The following is a 22249-nucleotide window of genomic DNA, read 5'->3' as shown; positions in this document are numbered from 1 at the left end:
CCTAGTAAGAAAAGTTTTGGCCGGTGGATTGATTAGTACGGTTATTTGGATTTTGCTGGTTAGTCATTTGTTGTTGATTTGAATGTGTTGGACGTGGATTTGTTCTACATACTGAAGAAAAATGACGCCATATTCCACAATTTGAACATTGAACATCAAATGCAGGGCAAGAAGATCTGGGAAAGCAGTACTTACCACAACCATTGCATGCTTTTCTTCCTCTCTGGTTTGACGACTGGTTCTGTGGAAACCACTGTTGTTGTTGGGGAGCCTGTACCATCTGTTGGGGCCAGGGCATGAGGGGTGCCATCCATGGGTTCTGCTGAGGTTGGTTCCATGGTGCCTGGGTCTGCGGCATCTGATTAAAGGATTGCCGTCCATTGTGTTGCTTTTTCTTTTTGTTTTGGAATTGACCGTCTGTATTTGTAGATATTGCGCTAATTTCACTTTTCAGTGTCTCTCTTATCTGTAATGTTAGGGCTTGGATGTCAAGTTCCTGTTTCGCATCACAATCTATTTCTTGTTTGGCTAGGTCCACTGCGTGTCTTAGTTCCTGAAAAGTTTTAGGTTCCTTCGAGATGACACACTTTTTCATGTTGTTACGTAGTCCATTCATGGCGAATTGTACTTTATAGGGTTCTGGGAGGTCATGACCCAAAGATGTTTTTTCTGCTCGTGCTAAGTAGTCACTTGTTGTTTCTGTGGGTTCTTGTCTTAGCCCAAGTAGAGTGTTTGTTTCTTTGTTGGAAAATCTGTCAATTAAGCACCCTTTGAATGTGTTCAGGTTGTTTTTCTGAGTTCCTGTTAAAGTCTGTAGCCATGTGGCTGCTTGTCCCTCAAAACTACAAGCGATTGCTGGTAAGGCGTCTTGATCACTAACATTGTGGAATTTCTGCCAATTTTCCAACATTGTTATCCATAGGTGAACATTCTCACTACCATCATATTTCTTAAGGTGAATTCCTGAGGCCATTTTTGTATTGTTTGATTGAGAATGGTTGACAATTTGTTGAGGTGAAACTGTCACAGTTTGTTGTATGTCTGCAACAGGAGGTGAAGCTGGGTCTGATGATGATTGAACGTTTTCGTCACTTAGGGATAAGTCGTGCTCTTCTGAGGAGCTTTGTGTGTCCTGTTCTTGAGTTTGATCCTCGGCTGAAGAAGTTAAATCCTGATTATCGAGAAGTTGTAAGTGTTCAGTTTGATTTTCAGTTGAAGCAATTAAATCTTGATTATCAGAAAGGTTTGATGCTTGGTCTTGTGTGGAAACTTCCGTAGAATTAAGAGTTTGCTCGTCTGTGCTAGGTTGTAAGGGTTGGTCTGTCGATCTGAGGAAGTAGTTGACTGGTTTTGTCTTCATGTGGGATCTTTAACGTCTCTCCACCAACTTATCACCAAGATTTTTCCATCGACATGGGTGATAACACTGAAAAAGATGACCAAGGCTCTGAATAAAGTTTACGTCGTTTATTGATGAGTTTCCAGCAAAAAGTCAAGATATAATGTGACATATAAAAACATAAGTAATAAAACAATGAGTCTTTGCACATGGAAAATACTGTGCAACATATACCTTAAAGTTAAGATGCTTAGTGACCACATTATATAAAACCAATGATTCACATGTGCACATAATATCATATAAAAATAAATGAACAAAATACTCTACAAATAATCTACAAAGGTGGGGAAAATTAACTAAAGTGGAGAACTCGCTTGACCATGATGAGGTACACAATTATGAAGACAATAGGGTGTTTGATAATCTAAGATAAATGACAATTTATAGATTATTTCAAATGATCAATAACAATGGCCAAATGAATCAAAAGTTGTAAGGTTAACTTTAAATCAGTAGTATGAAATGTTTGAACCTTGAATTTAAACCTTGGATGAAATTAAAACATACAAAATGTAGTTATCATACTTGTGTATAGAAATACATGAGGTCCCTATAATCACAGACATAAGTGCACATGTACTACCTTGAATATGTGATCAAACAATGTAGAAAATATTCTGATTGTTACAAAAGTATAAGAATGCAATTGTTTGAATGATCGAAAAGTGTTATACTTACAGTAATTGTTTTGAATAATTAATAAATGACATATTCTCAAGAAAACACTCTTTGGCATGCATTTTCAACTTTGTCGGAAATGTAAACAATAAGTATAGACTCTAAACTGGTCACGTGACAATTTTCCGGAATGCCAGAATTCCAATTATTTAAAATGTGAAATAATGATATTTCTCTTAATCAAAATACATAAGAATAATTGTGAAATAAAAAGTAACAATATGAATTATTTAAAATGCTTAAAAGTATTACTGTATCATTTAAAAAGTTCTAGACTGATATTTTATAGATTTAAAGCCAAACATGCGACACATGTTTTTCCGGAAAGTAAAGTCGCAAAGTTAGCAATTTTAAAATAAAAAGATGTAAAATAGATTGGACTAAATAATAATGAAATAGGAATCAATGAATTGATGTGAATGAAAGTCAAGCCGTATAAATGAATTGATTAATACAAATTAGGCAAATGATTGAGACAGTGCGCATTGATTAAACATAAAAGTGATTTTATGCACAATTTTGTCATAAAAATTGTCAGAATTAGTGGACACAAAATAAATGCAAAGAACATCAAAATATCAAACAAGTATTGGAAAATGAAACAAATATATACATATAAGAATATACAAAATACTTTCCTACCTGAAAAAGATGACCAAGGCTCTGAATAAAGTTTACGTCGTTTATTGATGAGTTTCCAGCAAAAAGTGACGCGCTGGGTACTCGAAACAAAAATCGGCCTGGTCAAGTTAGGGTTCCCCAGAGGGATAATTATAAAAACAACAAAGGTAAACAAAGATACATATACCCAATTTCCCTCTTGAGGGCCTCTCGAAGAAAACAAACTTAAAAGAGTAATTCGGACAATGGGATCTTAATCCGATGACATGACACTAATTGAGTCAAGTGGACATCAAAAGAATCACTTAATTGAATTGCGTAAAAGTTATTTATTGGTAAATAAAATGGAATTTCGCCTTGCCTAAAAATGTGTGAATATTTGCCGAACTTCTTAGCTTTTTGGCTTGGAGATAAAATAAGTGAAGATCAATCTTACAAAATATAAAGAAAAGATTAACTAAGGAAAGTTCTTTTAAGATGCCAAATGGAAATAAAATATTTCAAATAAAAAGTATAAATTATTCAAATTATAATTAATTCAAATTCAATTTGTTATAAAATATATCAGAGGGTCAAAAAGACCTGATGATACAAACAAGGTGAATGTAAAGGCGTGCGCTTAGTGAATAAGCATGAAAATTTGGTGGAAAAAAGCACAAAACTATTCAAGAACTTTATTCTAAAGAATATTAGCATCCAATGTAGCCATGATTTTTATTTAAAGTAAGTTTGTTTTACATACACAAGCTCTCATTTATGAGCTGAGCGAAAAGAACAACCTGCACATATATAGGTCATGCATATAGCTCATTTCAAACAAGACTAGAACAAAATAATAATTTCATAAGATCAGTAAGATGTTAAAGCACAATTTTATTATCAAAAGTCATTCGAAACATTAATCGTTTTTGAGATATATAGCAAAAACTTTCAAGGGCACTAGATCCCTCATTTTAGGGGCCAGCCCCTTTTTAATGATATCAAATAAAAGCTCTTGCAATAATGCACAACTTTTATTCAATACATTTTAATAAAATATTTTTAGTTTTCAAGAAAAAAAGGAAAATATGTGTAAATTTTCACTCTTTTAGGCGTTCTAATTTTTGACCCCTATAAAGCGCCATTTTGAATACAGAAATCGAAAAACAAAACCCGATGTGCACAACTTCAATCCTTCTGTTATCTAAAACCAGTAAAATTTCTGCTCTAGCTTTTGTGGTCTCTGAGCCTTTATCCGAAAACGAAAGTCTATAATTTTTCTTATGAAGGGGAATAACTTATAAGCGGAAGTAAATTTTTAAAATGTTAGACATTATTCTGATAGAGTTTATTACCATCTATAATGTCTGAAAATTTGAGCAAAATATAATAAAAAATAAGTGAGATGTGAGGCCTCAAAAATGGCGTCTAGGAAGTAGAAGAAAAAAAAAGAATAATAATCTTTACCAACAGAATCAGTAGAAGGTCTTCCGTTGGAAACAGAAGACCTTAATTAAATTTTGTTTGAAATGCTATTAAAATATATAAGTTGTAATATTATACAGAAAAAATACCTCCAAATCTGTGTCGAAGTACCGTTAAAAGTTATGGTCAAGGTTTGCTTTTTAAAAATAGGTCAAACTCGGAGGTCAAAGGGTCAAAATTCTTGGTATCCAATGAAAGGTTTCCTCACAACAATTACATTTTAAGATATAAACAGATCAAAAACGCATCATTAGTATGCAGCAGGAAATCTCCAAGGTCAAAAGGTGAAAGTTGTTGTTATCCAAAGAAAGGTGTTTTTACAAAAAATATACATGTCAAGTAAAAATGTTCTGGTATATACTATTCTTAAGATATGGCCAAAGTAAACGTTTGCAATATCTGTGTAAAAAGTTGGTCAAAGTCCAAGGTCAAAATTGGAGGTACCCAAAGAAAGGTCTTGTCACAAGGAATATACATGTGAAATATGAAAGTCATAGCTCCACTAAAAGTTATGGGCAAGGTTAAAGTTTTTGCAGACAGCTAGACAAACAAACAGCTAGATGGGCGCCGGACACATTATACTATCGCATAAGCTCTTCTGGTATCTGACCAATAGAGCTGAAAACCACCAAACAATTGCATAATTATATCCTCCAACTCTATTGCAGGGGAATAACTAACATGTTTAAAGCTGAACACAATGGTTAAGGAATGTGTCCGCCATATTAGATTGTACTTTTGCTATATCTGAGGATCCCTATATAAAGTGGCTGACTAAGTTACTGTTAAGCCACAGGTGCAGATGGGCACATGCTATACAGTTTTCCGTAGTGAAAAAAATCCCATAATGCAGGAAAGTAAGATGCCAAAGAAACTTACAATAATGGCTTTTGCCTATTTAACGAGTCGTGTTCACCTTTAGTCAGAGTTTTGTAAATTATATATTTATCATATAACCTAATCATTGGATTGTGATGGTATGTCTCATCTACTGTATAAAGACATAGGGATAATGACGGTGAGTGTGACCGTCAATATATGGACCATTTTTCGTGTTTTTATACACAATTACATATCAAAACTTTCCAATAAACAAAGAAATAAATATTGACAAATAAAAAACATTTGGCACGTGTTTCCACCCTCATTATTGTAATGGTTCAAAGTACGAAAACTGCATTTATTTTTATTTAATATATATGTACTTCAAATATTCCTATTAATATTGCAATACAAGCTACCACCAACTAATATAAAGCCCCGACTCAGCACCCCTGACCCTGGGACCATGAAATTCAAAATTTTGGAAGAGTTTGTCATTTTCAACGTAACTATGCACTAGATTAGTTTATTTAATGCACAGAGGCAGAAAAGAAGAAATTCAAAGAAATAATGCATTTTCACTATATAATCTATATACATGTAGCCCCATCCTAGCACTAGAACCCCTGACCCTGGTGCCTTGAATTTCACAATTTTGGTAGAGGAGTCGATGCTGATTACGATCATACCAACAGTTTGACTGCTTGAAGTCCAGAAGTATTGGGCATCCAGGCCCCAGAGGGGGGAGGGGCCGGGACCATGAAATTCACAATTTTTGTTCCCCTTCACCCATATATAGATGTACAGATATACAGGTTCAGTGGTTTCAGAGAAGAAGCTAAAATGTTCAAATGTTATCATTATTAGTTATCAAGGTCCAAACAAGGGTATAGGGGTATTTATCCCCCAAGTTTTATTCCATACACCATGAGACCGAAAGGTTTACGGAATGTTACAACCCTGGGTAAATCACTGTACACCCTTGATTGAACCTGGATAACGAATTTATTTCTTACCCATAATTTTTTTTAGAAACATCAGCCTAAATAACTGTGTCTCATTCTAATGATAAGATTTTCTACAAATTTTTAGCATTTGAAAGTTACACTTTATTGAATTTTCTCTCTGCCACTCATATCTCAACAGATTACACCATGAATATTATTTGTATGCAATAATTATAAAAGGATTTAATAATGCCAAAATATAAATTTGATAAAAATTCTGCTTATACGGTTTCAAAGGATTCTAGAGATCTAGGGTATCTAATTCATGAATACGTTGTTTGGATTTAAATATATCACCTTGATATACTACAAGTCTTTTTAATTCCACAATGCTAAAATTTCACAATTTCTAAAAAAAACTACCAATAGCGATGGTTTTAATTTCACGCTGCAATAAAAATTGATGTGAATTTTGTATAAGATTCAGATGTTTCTAAATCCAATAATAGCATTCACAATAAGTTTAATGTCGTGAAAAAAATAATAAATTGCAAACACCATGTAATTAAAACCTACCGTGATTATTTGTCAATATACAGTATCCATGGTGTTTGAGATATCGGTGTTTCGAAATACCTACGTACAGCAAAACTCGTTTAGAACGAACACGGGTATTGCGAATTTACAGATACATATAGTGAAGTCATCTTAGATCAACTATAAAGATTTCATGAATTTCTTATACGGATATAATGAATTATGGATATAGCAAAGAAATTTCATAGGTCCCAGTGACTTCATTATAACTGAGTTAAGCTGTACAACTGCGTTTCAAATTTGTATTAAAATGCATTTTTTTAGAATCAGCTACAATGTCTTCAACAAGAACTCTAACAACTTGTCTGTACAGTTCACCCCTGGCCTACTGTCAGGAATTAACGGTCTCTGAATCATCTTAACGTCAAATTAATTAAGTTAACAATAACTATTACAATGATTTCTTACAACCAGAGAAACGTACTCTACACACACGTTATAATGCAGACACTATATAAAGTAGTGTGCTATATACTGTAATGGCAAATAAACTTTTTCGTGTGCGAGAAATTTTCGCTAGTTTTGCGGGAGAATCAACATCGTGAATATTTCTTGTTCAGATTTTTATAGATATTAACATGAAATCATTTAAAACCTGACATTCAATAACATTGTATTTACAATCCAGCGTGCAAACTTTGTAATATACAAAAGAATAATCATGTAAAAAAAACTGCATTTTTACAAATCCTAAATCATAGGTTTTTACAATAAAGTGTTTGATAGAGCTGTTACACTATAACACTCAATAAAATAGACTACTGTGTATTTTCAAGTAACAACAAGAGGCCCATGGGCCATATCGCTCACCTTAGCACTGTGACTAGGAAATTTGAATTGACACTATCTAAGGAGGAATCAATATAAATATGATCATTAATGGCTTTGATATTCTTGAGAAGAAGATTTTTAACGAATTTTCCTATATATTTCTATATAAAACATTGATTTGCCATTGTGGCCCCGCCATACCCCCAGGGTTAATGTTTTGAAAAAAAAAAACTTGAATCTACACTACCTGAGGATGCTCTCATATAAATAATGATCAATCATGGCTATACTATTCTTGGGAAGATTTTAAACAAATTTTATTGTATATTTCTATGTAAATATTTGATCGGCCATGTGGCCCCTCAGAACCCCTTGGGGTCATAATCTGAACAAATTTGAATCTACACTACCTGAGGATGCTTCCATATAAATATAATTATTATACCTCTATTGATAATACTAGAATATGATTGGCTGATAAGAAAACTTTAAAACTCAATAATGACTCCAAAAGATACTGTTTACAGCAATTATGACCCAGGAAACTTTGTACGTGGGATATAATGACCCGGTCATTATAATTAATGACGGCTTAGTAATGACCTCTTAATTAAAATTCCTTTCTGAATGAAGTTTATGCGTAAAATAATAATTACTCGAGGAAAAACAACATGTTTGTAATATTGTGCATGGTCTGTTTTACATAACCATACAGAATACGGTAAAATTTTATCGTTAACTTTAACGGTTTACTCATTTCAAAATATCGTTACAATTTAGTTCAATGGAATGAAGAAGCGGCTTTTTTTAAGAGTTAAAATCTGTGTTACATTTTGACTGTGTAGAGGAAAAGTGATCGTTAATTATAACAATGTATGTCGCTTTCAACTAAATATTGTTTTAATCAGTAAATCATGATGCAAAAACTTACACGACTTGCAGTCGCAATGCAAACAACGGAGTTTACCAAATCCCGATCCCGATCAAAGAAAGAATTGTTAACGGTTCGCGATTCATTCTTTACAATATATATCGGTATAATAAAAAAATTGATTACCCAGTTTGAGTTCAACATGGTGACATAAGGACTCTCGACCTGACCCTCGACCTGGCCCACTCGATGACCTCGTGGTCCAGGTATCTGGTCCTTATTTCACCACGTTGATCTCAAAAGTGATAATCAAGTGTATATTAAACATGGCTATGCTATTCTTGAAAAGAAGATTTGTAAAGAATTTTCCTATATTTATCTTCGTTAACCTTTGATCGTCAATTGCCCCCCCCCCTACCCCAGGGGGTCATGATTTGAACAACGTTGATTCTACACAACCTGAGGATATTTCCCCATAAGTTTTATCTTTCATGACAAAGTGAGTTCTTTAGAAGAAGATTTTTAAAACATGTCACCAAATTTTCACTATTTCACAATTTTCTCCCCTTGAATAATTATAAGGGTGTGGCTTTTCATTTGAACAAACTTGAACCCCTCTTACCAAAAGACACTTTCTGCCAAGTTTGGTTGAAACTGGAACAGTGGTTCTGGAAAACAAGTCAAAACATGAAAAGTTTTCATACAGACGTCTAGAAAGACGGACGCCTCATGTGAGGTAAAAACTAATAAAATAACAGAATATTGTTTACCACTCTGATTTCTTGTTTCTCTTATCTTTTCTTCTTGTGTCTGTAATCTGGGTAAAGAAAACAAATTATCATACTTTACATCTATAGAGAATGTTTGTACTTTATTTATCTTATTTTATTCCATCATGACAAAAATGTGTCTACTTTTTGAAATTATAATTTTTTCTTTTAAATTTAATCTTGCTTTACCTTGATTAATTTTAATCATTCTAAAAAACAATTAAATGTACTAAATGCATTTACTTTATGGCTTTTTAACTGATGAACTATTCCAAGTGAAGAAAATATGTATACCTGCCAGGTTATGATTTGTCTGGTTCTCTTAGCTCAACATATTCTGTGAAATCTGTAAAAACAAATTCAGAACATTACAAACGGTATACATGTAAATAATGTGTATGAGCTTCTAAAACACAGTAGTTATTTAAGGAATCACTGTCTAGTTAGTATGCTATGCCAGGGTCGAAGTCTCAAAATTTTGTTTAAATGAAAGTCATATGAGATAAATAGAACTCATTGAAATGGTGTATATTCGTTTGGAAAGCCTCGCAAATATATATACCATTTTAACTCGTTGGATAAAGCCAATATCAAATAGCACAATATAGATATCCTCTAAATATCAGGAAGCATTCATATATGTTTTATCTTCTATGGACTGTGTGAATCTTTAAGAGATAACAGGAAGTATAGACCCCCAATACCACCTCTGCAATGTTGTTTGTTTTTTTTTTTTTAATTTTCTCTATACAAAGGACAAGATAGGGTAACAGCCGAATTTTTTATATAAAAATTAGAACACTGATAAAATTGTGATAGTTTGTAGTCAAGAAGTTAAAATGATGCTTACTTTAAGACAAGCACTAATTTTGATTCAAAAGCCCCATGGAAGCCACTTAAGGGTTCAAATATAGGGCATTTTCCCGAATTTCCTCAATTCTGGTGGATTTTCATCATATTTTGGGTACATTTCTCTTCGGAAAACATAGAGCACACGCTTGCCTATCTGAGATTTTTACATATATACTGCATCTGATAGCAGAGTATAAAATATATAAATTTGGTAGATAGGCAAGCGTGTGCTCTATGTCTTCCGAAAGAAAATGTGCTGTAAAATTAATGAAAATTTGCATAAAAATGAGATATTTTGAAAATTGACCTATTTCCTGACCTCACTGCGACCTCTGTATGTATTCTTAATCTTAAAACCAGTAGTCATTTTGTGGCAGGGGTGAAAACAGGTTTTCATGAATAAACTGTTGGATCATTCTGAAAGACACCCAAAATCGGGGGCCAAATACTGGTCTTACCCTATCTTGTCCTTTCTAAATGTGATCATAGACTTGCCAAAATAACCTTGCTTTTCACTAAATATACATTTTCTGTTCTTAAGCAAATGTGGACATCTAATGTTTCTATTTGAAAATTATAGACCTGATATGAATTTAACATTCTGTCTGTGACCTTGAACTTGATACAATGACCTTTGGTTAAAACTATTACAGACCTTCAGCTCACAAATAATCTGGTGTTGAAGTTCCAACTTCAAATTCTTATCAATTATAGAGTAACAAAGAAAGAATGAACTTCCAAGAAAAAGTTTTGAAGCATAAACAAACTTGTTTTTTCAGTGACCTTGAACTTGCCAGATCACGACATACCCTCAGGGCACAAACAGTATTTGTTCCATTATCAGCTTCCAATGAAGTTTTCTTTCAAAGTTATAGTCCAGACATGATTTTATAGATATACAACTAGTCAGACAGACGGACAAGGTGATTCCTGTGTACCTGGCCATTAAACAGACTGTGTTGGGGGTTTATAAGACTAATATGAAAATTAGTGCATGACTTAATCACATTAAGGCATAAAACATGCACAATGTTGAGATCCTCTTCTCCCTCCATCATTGGGAATCTGTTAAGAATAATTAGTAATGACTTAATTAATGTGTTTTAAATCAAGTTCGAAGTTTATTTTCTAAGGCAGATAATAGACAGACAAAACTTCAAAGGATAAAACAACATTGAAAGAAAATTGGCATAACATCAGTTGAATGACCTGGGTGATTTTAAATTAATCAAGAAGCCCAAGGACCTTACAGGTCACGTGGATACTAGTATACTGGTAACAGGCATGTAGTAACAAGGGGGGGGGGGCACCCCCCACTTTTTCCCTAACATTACCTTTACTGTTGAAAATGTTCATTGAAAGGTTGGTTGCCCCCCCCCCTCCCCCCCCCGCTCACTTTTTACTCCACTTAAGTAAAAGGATATCAATGAAGTTGGCATTGAAAAAAGCCCCCCCCCCCCCACCGAGATAGGATTTTAGGATTTTAGAATTTGGGTATTTTCCTTTCATTATTTTTTTTAACTTGTCATTTTTTACAGGTAAGTAAAGAAAAATTCCTCTGGTTGCCACCCCCTTCCTCTCCCACTTTCAAAAATGATGCTACGTGCCTGGGTAATACAACACTGTAAATGATTCACCGAAGTTGGAATATAGAAAAACTGAGAGATTAAGGTAATTCTCCACAGGTAAGAGAGGCCCACATACTTTAACTGAAGACCTGAATTTTCTCAATTCTTTAAAAATACAAACCTCGAATGTTCAAAAACTTGTAGTTAAATCTGTCAAAATGGTTATTTCTTCCTCTTCTTTAGCTTTACATAGTTAAACAGCACATCCTTGGAGACCTGTCAAAACAAACTCAGTACAATGAGTAAATATTTCTGTAAAGCTTCAATGTTTTGAAAACCTAATTTTAAAATTTAGTATATTTTAGATTATTTATGGAAATGTTCCATGAAGCCTTACTTGTAAAATTATTGTTTATAAAAAAACCTGATACTCTCCAAACTATAATACATTTTTTAAATTACTTAATCACTTATAAACCTGTTAGATATAAAGGTAAAAATAAATACCTGTATAATGATAATTATCCTCGTAATCCTTTCACATATTGTACATTACATCTTGAAGAAGCTGTCAAAATAAATACAAACAGATAAAGAAATGAAACAAGTTTTTTCTCATAAATACATTACAGGTTCAAGTTTTTGGCATACATTACATGTAAGACCACACCAGTATTTTTATGCCATTACACACGAATCTATCAGTTTTAAAATATACACTCCAATGACAAATATTTCACCATGTACAACCTTCCATGAAACATCATCATTCAAGCAATTTATAAAATGAAATAATGGGGGCCAGCCAAAAACAAATGACAACTTACAGCAGGCTTGGGGCGAATTACATTGAAAGTAATGCATTACCATTACCATTACTTCAACAATTTGAGCATTAAATTACCATTACCATTACACTATTTTCTTAAAGTAATGCATTACATTACCATTACTTAAGTAAAGTAATGCATTACCATTACCATTACTTTTTGGGGGTATTAAAAATAGAATTTTTACAATATTTTGCAATGTTTTTTTTTTGTCATAAGTATGTATCCACCCCCTTCAAAACTAAACATGATAAATGATAACTTAAATTTGATTTCAAGTTCTTGTATATAATTACAATGTCACTTACTTACAATCAACGAAAGTTAAAAGTTCTGAATTGTCAGTTTTATAACACATGTTCAATATCCGTTTTGTGTAACTATTGAAGTCATGAAGTAATACATGTATAACTTTTTGGGCACTTTAACCATGCACTGTTAACCCCTGCCTTAAATATCTAATTTATAATAAAGCATATACTATTAGGCTATTTTGATAAGTATCTTATAAAAAAAATGCATTGACAAACTTCTTGAAATTAAAGCAGACAGTGTGTATATTTTGATCTGTGAATCACAGTGAAGCAGGGAATACCTGCATGGCTTCTATTTTCTTTGGTACAATGATTTTTTCATGGTCAGTACAAGGTAAATCGATCAGCACAATTAATGTTTTTATAAACACAGTCAGGGGAAAAGGACTGGTAATTTTGAGCACTTCTCCAAACAATGCATTGTTTTAATTGTTACGTACATAAACCAGAGTCCTAGTGTGTTTTGATGACACTCTAGCTATTCAAAAGGTACCAATTATAAGCTAACAGTGTACATTAATTAGTGTATCTCACATGTGATCCTGTTAAAAAAAATCTTTTATAACTATTTTATATAATTCTTATCTGAAATAAATTTGAAAACTTGATTGTAAGGAAGGTGTACTTTCAACAGAATAAAAGGTTTATTTTAAAATAAATAGATATACATGTAGAAATGTTATCTAAATGGGTAACTTAACATTTTTATTCAATAGCATCATTTGCCAAAAAAAAAGAATAAAAGAAATAAATAAATAACCTAAAACAATAATTTCCATCACCCTAGTCCATTTCAATTTCTTAAAATAGGTACTTGTCTTACCAAATAATGCTGTGTAATGCTATGTAATGCCAGCATTACACTGGATTTTATGAAGTAATGCATTACATTACCATTACATGTAATGCAAATTTTTGGGCATTACACATTACAAGCATTACTTTGCGATCATGTAATGCATTGCAATGCATTACCATTACAATTAGCATTACCCCAAGCCTGACTTACAGGAAACATTTTGGACAAGAACAGGTATTTTGTAATGCCACGAATGCCCCTGCAAGCAGCCAAAATTTCAAATTCCATGTTTAGATTTTAATTTGTTTGCATAGTTTTTTTTCATAGTTCAAGAGGCATATCATCAAACCATCAGTCCATCACTTATTCTAAATGTCAACATGGAGTGTTAATTTATATTGGTGAAAGATGTCTCATCTCTGTCACAGATTGTCGAACGGATTTACCTTTTTACAAATAAGAATATAAATCAAACGCTTAATCTTTCTTACAATTTACATATATAATGATTCATGATAAAATGTTGAAATATCATTAGCATTGCTGTTGTTGTCCGGCTCTTGCTTTCCAACTCAGAAGCTCGATGATGGACTATAGGTTCCAAGGGTGAACTATATTCCCCATTTTAAAAAGGTGAAATATTTCCCCTGAAAGGAACTCTTTTACTGTATTTAATACGCATGCGCTATAAATAAAGTCACTTCCGCGGACGTTCGTGATGTAAACATGTTCATGGTAGGCTATAACGCCTCTGTCATATGGAAAAATGTCACTGTGTTTGTAAATTAAAAAAAATCTTACCTGATTCGTATTTTTTTTAAAAATTGTCCACTCACAGTCTATTTCAGGATTTGTATTAATCTGTATAGTAGTATAATAATGCGCTGTGTTACCCCCCCCCCTTCCCCTTACAAAAAAAGAAACAAATTACTGATAAAATACTGACACAGTGACATTTTTCCATATGACAGAGGCGTGCCAGGAGCTCCCTGGATCAATATAATATTATTTAATATATTTCAATATATTTGAACACAGAATTTTTCACATTATGCTAATATATAATTATTGACTTCATTTTCATACATATACATAAGTATCTCAAAGAAAATTTTTACCACTTTTATAAATAAAATCAAAGTATTCGTTTAACATCAATAGAAGCATGACCCTTGTTGCAGTGGAGATTGTGTAAAAAAAAAGAAGAAAAAAGTCTATCATTCCAAATGTCTTTAATTTTTAATAAACCACTTTTGATAAATGATTCCACATATAGGCTTTTCCCTTGGAATTGTATAAGTTTATTACCAAAGAGTGAGAGGTTAAGTGTTTCCTCTCGATTCTCTGGCACAAATTTTGACTGAAATTCGCTGTATGCGATGAGTGCTTTCTTATAAAAACTAGACATGTTATTTAAGGAAATTGGAGATAAATCTGAACAAGTGCATAAGAAATATTCTTGACTTGAATGCATATCTTTACTCTGTAACCAGTATTTACCAATAGCATTCCATGTTTCTAACTTTGAATGCATGATTTTATAAATTGTTTTTATTTGTTTACTTTTTATAAAATTGAATAAATTTATCATGTTCATTCCTCCTTCGTTCTTGCTTAAGCAGCACACGTTTCTGTCAATTTTATTTAATTTATTATCCCAAATAAAAGACCAGACAATGTCATTTATTTGTTTTGCATATATATCAGGTATTCCCCTCATTTCGATTTCATAGCCAATAATTGGAATTATCAAATTTTTTATTATCAAAGTTTTCCCTTTGAATGTAAGGTTCCTAGTTTTCCAGACATGCAAGCTGTTCTTTATTTTTTTCTATTTTTTCCAACCATATTGCATTAGTATCAATACCATATCCATGATTTACCCCCAAAGTTTTTATATTAGTTTTTATCCACTGTATCTTTTTAAATTTTGGTGTTTTACCTTTTGATTTGCCTATAAACAGGCCCTTTGTTTTCGAGAAATTGATTTTTGCCCCAGAGGCTTTTTCATATATTTCTAACACATTGAAGGAATGTATTATAGATTCTTCGTCCTTATTAAAAAGTTGTGTATCGTCTGCGAACATATTTATCTTACATTCTATTTTTTTATCTTTGTTAGGAATTAAAATACCCTTTATCTGCGGATTTTGTCTAATAGCACAGGCCATAGGCTCTATTTGAAGAACATATAGCAATGGAGCAATAGGGCAACCTTGTCTTGCCGATCTTGAGATTGGAAAGTATTTAGATACAAATCCATTAGTTTTAATGCATGTTTTTGATTTAATAAGAAGCATTTTTATCCAATCGCAATATTTTTTACCAAAGTTAAATCTTTTTAATGTTGCTTCTACCCAACCCCATTCAATTCTATCGAACGCTTTTTGTTGATCTAGAAATATAATTGCTCCTTCTAAATCTTCATTATCAGCATAATCAATAATATCTGGAATCAGTCTATTTGCATCACTTATGTTTCTGCCTTTAACAAATCCTTTTTGGTCTGGGTGAATTAATTTAGGTAGAACTTTTTTAATCTCTCGGCGAGTATTTTAGCTATAATTTTATAATCATTGTTCAGCATTGTTAAAGGTCTCCAATTTTTTATATATTCTCTTTCATTCCCTTTATGTATTAATGAAATGACTCCTTTTGTTTGCGAGTCACAATGTGTGGCCTTATGAAAAATGTGTTTTATAACTTTTGAAAATTCATTTTTAATTATATCCCAGTATATCTGATAAAAAGTTGATAAAATCCCATCTTCACCGGGAGATTTATTTGGCTTTAATGACATCACTGCTAGATATATTTCTTGATCGCTTATATCACTATCGAGCATGTTTACATCACAATCGTCTAATTATGTTCCCCAAACGGAGTTTGGGAACATATTGTTTATACTCGGTTTCTTATTATTATTAAGTCTTCCGTTCACAACGGAAGACTTATAGTGTTTGTATTGTTTCTTTTTATTATTATTATTATTATTATTATTCCTCCCAAATTTTGTGAGCGCGATTACTCAGAGATGGTTGGATAGATTTTCACAATTTTTTACAGGATAGTAGGCTGATATGTGAGGTTTATATAAAATTCCGTTTTTTGAAATATTCACTTCCGGTCTGAAGTTATGGCCGAATTTTCAAATTTTAAATCGACTTTTGTCCAGAATTTTTCTCAAGAACAGGTTGTGGTAAAAATGTGAAATTTACGGGACTCTTAGATCATCACATTCTCTTTGTTTTGACGTAGTTTTCGTGTGTTTCCGTTACTTCCTGTCCGAACCGGAAGTGAATTAGTGTTTCGGTCAATTTTAAACTTTTTTGTTTTAAATAATTTTTTCTATATATTTCTAGGTATAATAGAGGTATGTCAACAATAGCCAAATATATAATTTGTTTTAAAATCCGATCACACGTTTTGTAGATTTCGGCTACTTTCGCTTTGCATTTATAAAATCAAAGTACTGAAAGTACTAAAGGGGCATTTCTTACCTTTAGTTACATGGAGGTTAAGGAGGCTGGAGGGTCAACAAATAAATCCCAAATTAACCACCAGATTTAACTTATTTTTTTAGATATGGTATCCTTAGCTGTCAACTATCAATTGACAAAGAAAAATTTCAAAGATTTTTTTTTTTAAATTTATTATTTTTGTATATCTTTATATGGAGCTCTCCTTTTAAAGGAGATTGAAATAGTCTAAAAATGGCTGCAACCCCCAAGCCTCGTTAAGTTTACATGTTTTTTTTCTGCATACAGAAATAAAAACATACAGACACATTTATATTAGGAGCAAGATAGCACAATTTCAATGAAAATCAAAGTACCTAAAGTACTGAGAGGACTGAATTAGCTAACTACCTTTTACTCACTGAAGTGTACATGTACATGTAAGTAGTATAAACAGGCATGTTTGCTACACATGAACATCAATGCATACAATACGTTGCCTATGGAAGCTTATTTTTGTCAGTCTATAAAAATCATAGTACCACAAGTACTGAAAGGATATTAACTACATTATTTTACTTTGACTTGTATAAACATGTATAATCTTTCTTTGAATGCAAAAATGAATTTAATTCATATAAACACGTATTATAATTTGTCATGTGTATTCATCAAGGATGGTAAATACTTTCATTTTTTTAGTGAAAATCAAAGTACTGCAAGTTCTGAGACGCTGTCTTCTAGATACTCCGCATATATAATTTTAATTTAAAGACAGTTAAAATATGTTTCTTATCCAAAAAAATGCATACAGAAGAACAACAGATGCATTCAATTTTGCAGTAAAAATCAAAGAACTGCAAGTACCGAAATGACATACTTAGTTTCTTACAATTTTGAATTTATTAAATAATGTACACGATTCTCTACATACAAAAAACAATGCAAACGGTATCATACAGGAACGGAAGACTTTTTTGTTGCCATTGCAACAAGAGTCTAGTTAAGGTCTTCCGTCTTCAGCGGAAGACCTTCTTGTTATTCTTAGGTTTCTTTTTCACTTTTATTAAGGTCTTCCGTCTTCAGCGGAAGACCTTCTTGTTATTCTTAGGTTTCTTTTTCACTTTTATTATTATTATTGTTTTTTTTTCTTACCGATTTTGTGCACGCAATTTCTCGAAAACGGCTCAATGGATTTCCGTGAAACTTTCAGAACTTATGTTAAATCACTTGAACCTTATGCGTTTTTTTCCGTTTTGATGACGTCACTTCCAGTTCGGATTTATCGGCACTTTAATGGTTTTTTAAGGGTCAGTTTGTCCGCACGATTTCTCCTAAACGGCTTTAGGTAGACACATGATACTTTCAGGTATGGTAGATCTATGTTTGTAGATTAGCGGAAAGTATTTCATTTTTATCGGAAGTGTCGCACGTCGGCGCTCGGTATGGCCCGAAAATAGTCCTATCGAAAATTTCAAAATTTTCAACACCTTTTCTACAATATCTTTTTACCTGGAAATATTTTGTTAAAACATATAGAACAAAAGAAGTGTAGAATTTCAAGATCTTTCAAATCATATCTTTGAAAAAGCGCTGGCCCCTAAAATTAAGGGTCAAGAGGGGCCAAAAGTTTTTTCTTTATATCTCGAAATGTTTTGAGAATTTGTAATACGTCAAAGAAGCAAAGTTGTTCAAATGTCAAGTGCAATCTATTTGGGTCGTCAAAATATGTCCAGCGTCGTCACTTCCGGCCAAACCGAAAGTAGTCGAAAACAGGTATTTTTGCCGCTCTTAACAAGTTTTGGGGTAACATATGTCTTTGGGAGCATAAAAACTAATTTTCCGTCCGTCGTCGTCACTTCCGGTCAAACCGGAAGTAGTAAAAAATTGCTTTATTTTGCATTATTTAACATAGCTTTAAAGGATTCAAACCATTTTTAGGCGTTATTTCTCATTTTTGTTAAATGATAGCTACTTCCGGTCAATCAGGACGGAAGACCTACTCGTTGCTTTGCAACGAGCTCGGCTCTAGTTATTATTATTGTTTTTTTTCTTACCGATTTTGTGCACGCGATTTCTCGAAAACGGCTCAATGGATTTCCGTGAAACTTTCAGGACTTATGTTAAATCACTTGAACCTTATGCGTTTTTTTCCGTTTTGATGACGTCACTTCCAGTTCGGATTTATCGGCACTTTAATGGTTTTTTAAGGGTCAGTTTGTCCGCACGATTTCTCCTAAACGGCTTTAGGTAGACACATGATACTTTCAGGTATGGTAGATCTATGTTTGTAGATTTGCGGAAAGTATTTCATTTTTATCGGAAGTGCCGCACGTCGGTGCTCGGTATGGCTCGAAAATAGTCCTATCGCAAATTTCAAAATTTTCAACACCTTTTCTACAATATCTTTTTACCTGGAAATATTTGGTTAAAACATATAGAACAAAAGAAGTGTAGAATTTCAAGATCTTTCAAATCATATCTTTGAAAAAGCGCTGGCCCCTAGAATTAAGGGTCAAGAGGGGCCGAAAGTTTTTTCTTTATATCTCGAAATGTATTGAGAATTTGTAATACGTCAAAGAAGCAGAGTTGTTCAAAATGTCAAGTGCAATCTATTGGGGTCGTCAAAATACGTCCAGCGTCGTCACTTCCGGCCAAACCGGAAGTAGTCGAAAACACGTATTTTTGCCGTTCTTAACAAGTTTTGGGGTAACATATGTCTTTGGGAGCATAAAAACTAATTTTCCGTCCATCGTCATCACTTCCGGTCAAACCGGAAGTAGCAAAAAATTGCTTAATTTTGCATTATTTAACATAGCTTTAGAGGATTCAAACCATTTTTAGGCGTTATTTCTCATTTTTGTTAAATGATAGCTACTTCCGGTCAAACAAGACGGAAGACCTACTCGTTGCTTTGCAACGAGCTCGGCTCTAGTTATTATTATGTCGCCCCGAACGAAGTCGGGGACGACATATTGATATTGTACGCATGTTTTTTTTATCCAGGCTGTTTCTCGGAGATGGCTGGGACAATCTTCCTGAAACTTTCCTTCAAGGACGATCACTGGTTGTAGTTGTGCAGTGAGGTCGTTCAGTTCCAATATGTCTACCGTTGCCATGGAAACCTGTAAAAAGCGACAAATTTTGTCCGAGAGTGTTCTCTCTGGTCCCTTAAACGTTCGTCATGAAACTTTTCTTATTTTAATGATTAGTATCTGTAGTTCTGCAACTCGTATTTAAAATTTTCATATAATCGATTATTGCCATGGAAACCAGGTGAAAGTTAAAATTCTTTAATTTCGATTTTCTCAATAACTACTCAGGCAATCGTTTTGAAACTTTCAATGTTTATTCCTTGCAATGTGTCAAAGTGATATCTACTTTCAAAATAATTGTAATGAGTCGCTCACGGTTGCCATAGAAACGAAACAGAAAAAAAGATTCAGATGTACACATGTGTTCTCCAAGGTCTAGGTCAAAGGGTCAAAGTTCGTCGTATCCAATAAAAGTTCTTTTCACAAGGATTACATATTTGAAATACGAAAGCCCTAGTACTTACCGTTCAAACGTTATGGCTATTTACTATGTTCAAGACGCCCCCCCCCCCCCTCTTTTTATGAAGCACACAGCCAAGTAGAATACACAGATATAACATATACAACTTACAAGTAACTTTTTAAAATCTTCATTCATAAAATTCAGTTCCCGTCATGTGATATTTTGCCATCATTCATTCTCCTTCTGTTTTGTCTCTTGAATTTATAAATATTTTATTTTATCTATATAAAAAAAAATAACGATTGTCAGCTGCATTTATTATCATTTCGCGTTTTCTTGTATATCTATCACTTGTATATTATTCATTTCATTTGATAGTGCAAGTATAAATTAAAAAATTGGTACGTCATTTCCATAGTTTTTATTCATTCATAAATTCTTTGATCCGCTCCTGATGGTTCGCAAAGCCTTGATCACCACTGTATACAAAACATTCATCTCGCCGAAAATGTTCATGATTCCGCTAAACTGAGAAAGTTCACACATGATTTATTATCTCATAACACACATCAGCTCTCTGCAATGCAGAAATGCTCGAATTGAAGGGGAAAATTCAGGAGTTATTGATGAGAAAAATTCAGGAGTTATTATGTCGCCCCGAACGAAGTCGGGGACGACATATTGATATTGTACGCATGTTTTTTTTTATCCAGGCTGTTTCTCGGAGATGGCTGGGACAATCTTCCTGAAACTTTCCTTCAAGGACGATCACTGGTTGTAGTTGTGCAGTGAGGTCGTTCAGTTCCAATATGTCTACCGTTGCCATGGAAACCTGTAAAAAGCGACAAATTTTGTCCGAGAGTGTTCTCTCTGGTCCCTTAAACGTTCGTCATGAAACTTTTCTTATTTTAATGATTAGTATCTGTAGTTCTGCAACTCGTATTTAAAATTTTCATATAATCGATTATTGCCATGGAAACCAGGTGAAAGTTAAAATTCTTTAATTTCGATTTTCTCAATAACTACTCAGGCAATCGTTTTGAAACTTTCAATGTTTATTCCTTGCAATGTGTCAAAGTGATATCTACTTTCAAAATAATTGTAATGACTCGCTCACGGTTGCCATAGAAACGAAACAGAAAAAAAGATTCAGATGTACACATGTGTTCTCCAAGGTCTAGGTCAAAGGGTCAAAGTTCGTCGTATCCAATAAAAGTTCTTTTCACAAGGATTACATATTTGAATTACGAAAGCTCTAGTACTTACCGTTCAAACGTTATGGCTATTTACTATGTTCAAGACGCCCCCCCCCCCTCTTTTTATGAAGCACACAGCCAAGTAGAATACACAGATATAACATATACAACTTACAAGTAACTTTTTAAAATCTTCATTCATAAAATTCAGTTCCCGTCATGTGATATTTTGCCATCATTCATTCTCCTTCTGTTTTGTCTCTTGAATTTATAAATATTTTATTTTATCTATATAAAAAAAATAACGATTGTCAGCTGCATTTATTATCATTTCGCGTTTTCTTGTATATCTATCACTTGTATATTATTCATTTCATTTGATAGTGCAAGTATAAATTAAAAAATTGGTACGTCATTTCCATAGTTTTTATTCATTCATAAATTCTTTGATCCGCTCCTGATGGTTCGCAAAGCCTTGATCACCACTGTATACAAAACATTCATCTCGCCGAAAATGTTCATGATTCCGCTAAACTAAGAAAGTTCACACATGATTTATTATCTCATTACACACATCAGCTCTCTGCAATGCAGAAATGCTCGAATTGATGGTGGCATGTCAGATTCGTTTTTCGGTAGAACCTCTAAAATGAAAGTGAAAGAGGGAAATTTCAGAGTTCTCACTGGCGTTACAATACACAAAATAATTCGGCTGATCTTCTTCATAAATTACATTTCCCAAGCTTTTATCATAGGAAAGATACTGCCAATTAACAAGTATGAGGCTCAGT

The 22249-nt window shown here is 33.1% G+C and overlaps 1 long non-coding RNA gene across 2 annotated transcripts; it reads right to left on the bottom strand.

The window, feature by feature from the left end:
- Positions 1–8888: 8888 nt before the first annotated feature.
- On the bottom strand, positions 8889–12149 carry LOC134239541 (uncharacterized). 2 transcript variants are annotated; one of them, XR_009986242.1, is made up of 4 exons: positions 11871–12149; positions 11545–11639; positions 9187–9289; positions 8889–8990 (listed from the first exon to the last, which is right to left on the bottom strand). It is a non-coding gene; the product is annotated as an uncharacterized LOC134239541 (long non-coding RNA). The 2 variants fall into 2 exon arrangements; XR_009986243.1 differs by having other exon boundaries at positions 8918–8990; positions 9238–9289.
- Between the last annotated feature and the right edge of the window lie 10100 nt (positions 12150–22249).

The sequence above is a fragment of the Saccostrea cucullata genome, unplaced genomic scaffold, assembly GCF_032062105.1.
Source record: "Saccostrea cucullata isolate Sc308-1 unplaced genomic scaffold, CSIRO_AGI_Scuc_v1 ctg9218, whole genome shotgun sequence".
Taxonomy (NCBI): domain Eukaryota; kingdom Metazoa; phylum Mollusca; class Bivalvia; order Ostreida; family Ostreidae; genus Saccostrea; species Saccostrea cuccullata.
The sequence above is the reverse complement of the archived record's forward strand: the minus strand, read 5'-3'. Positions and strand labels throughout refer to the sequence as shown.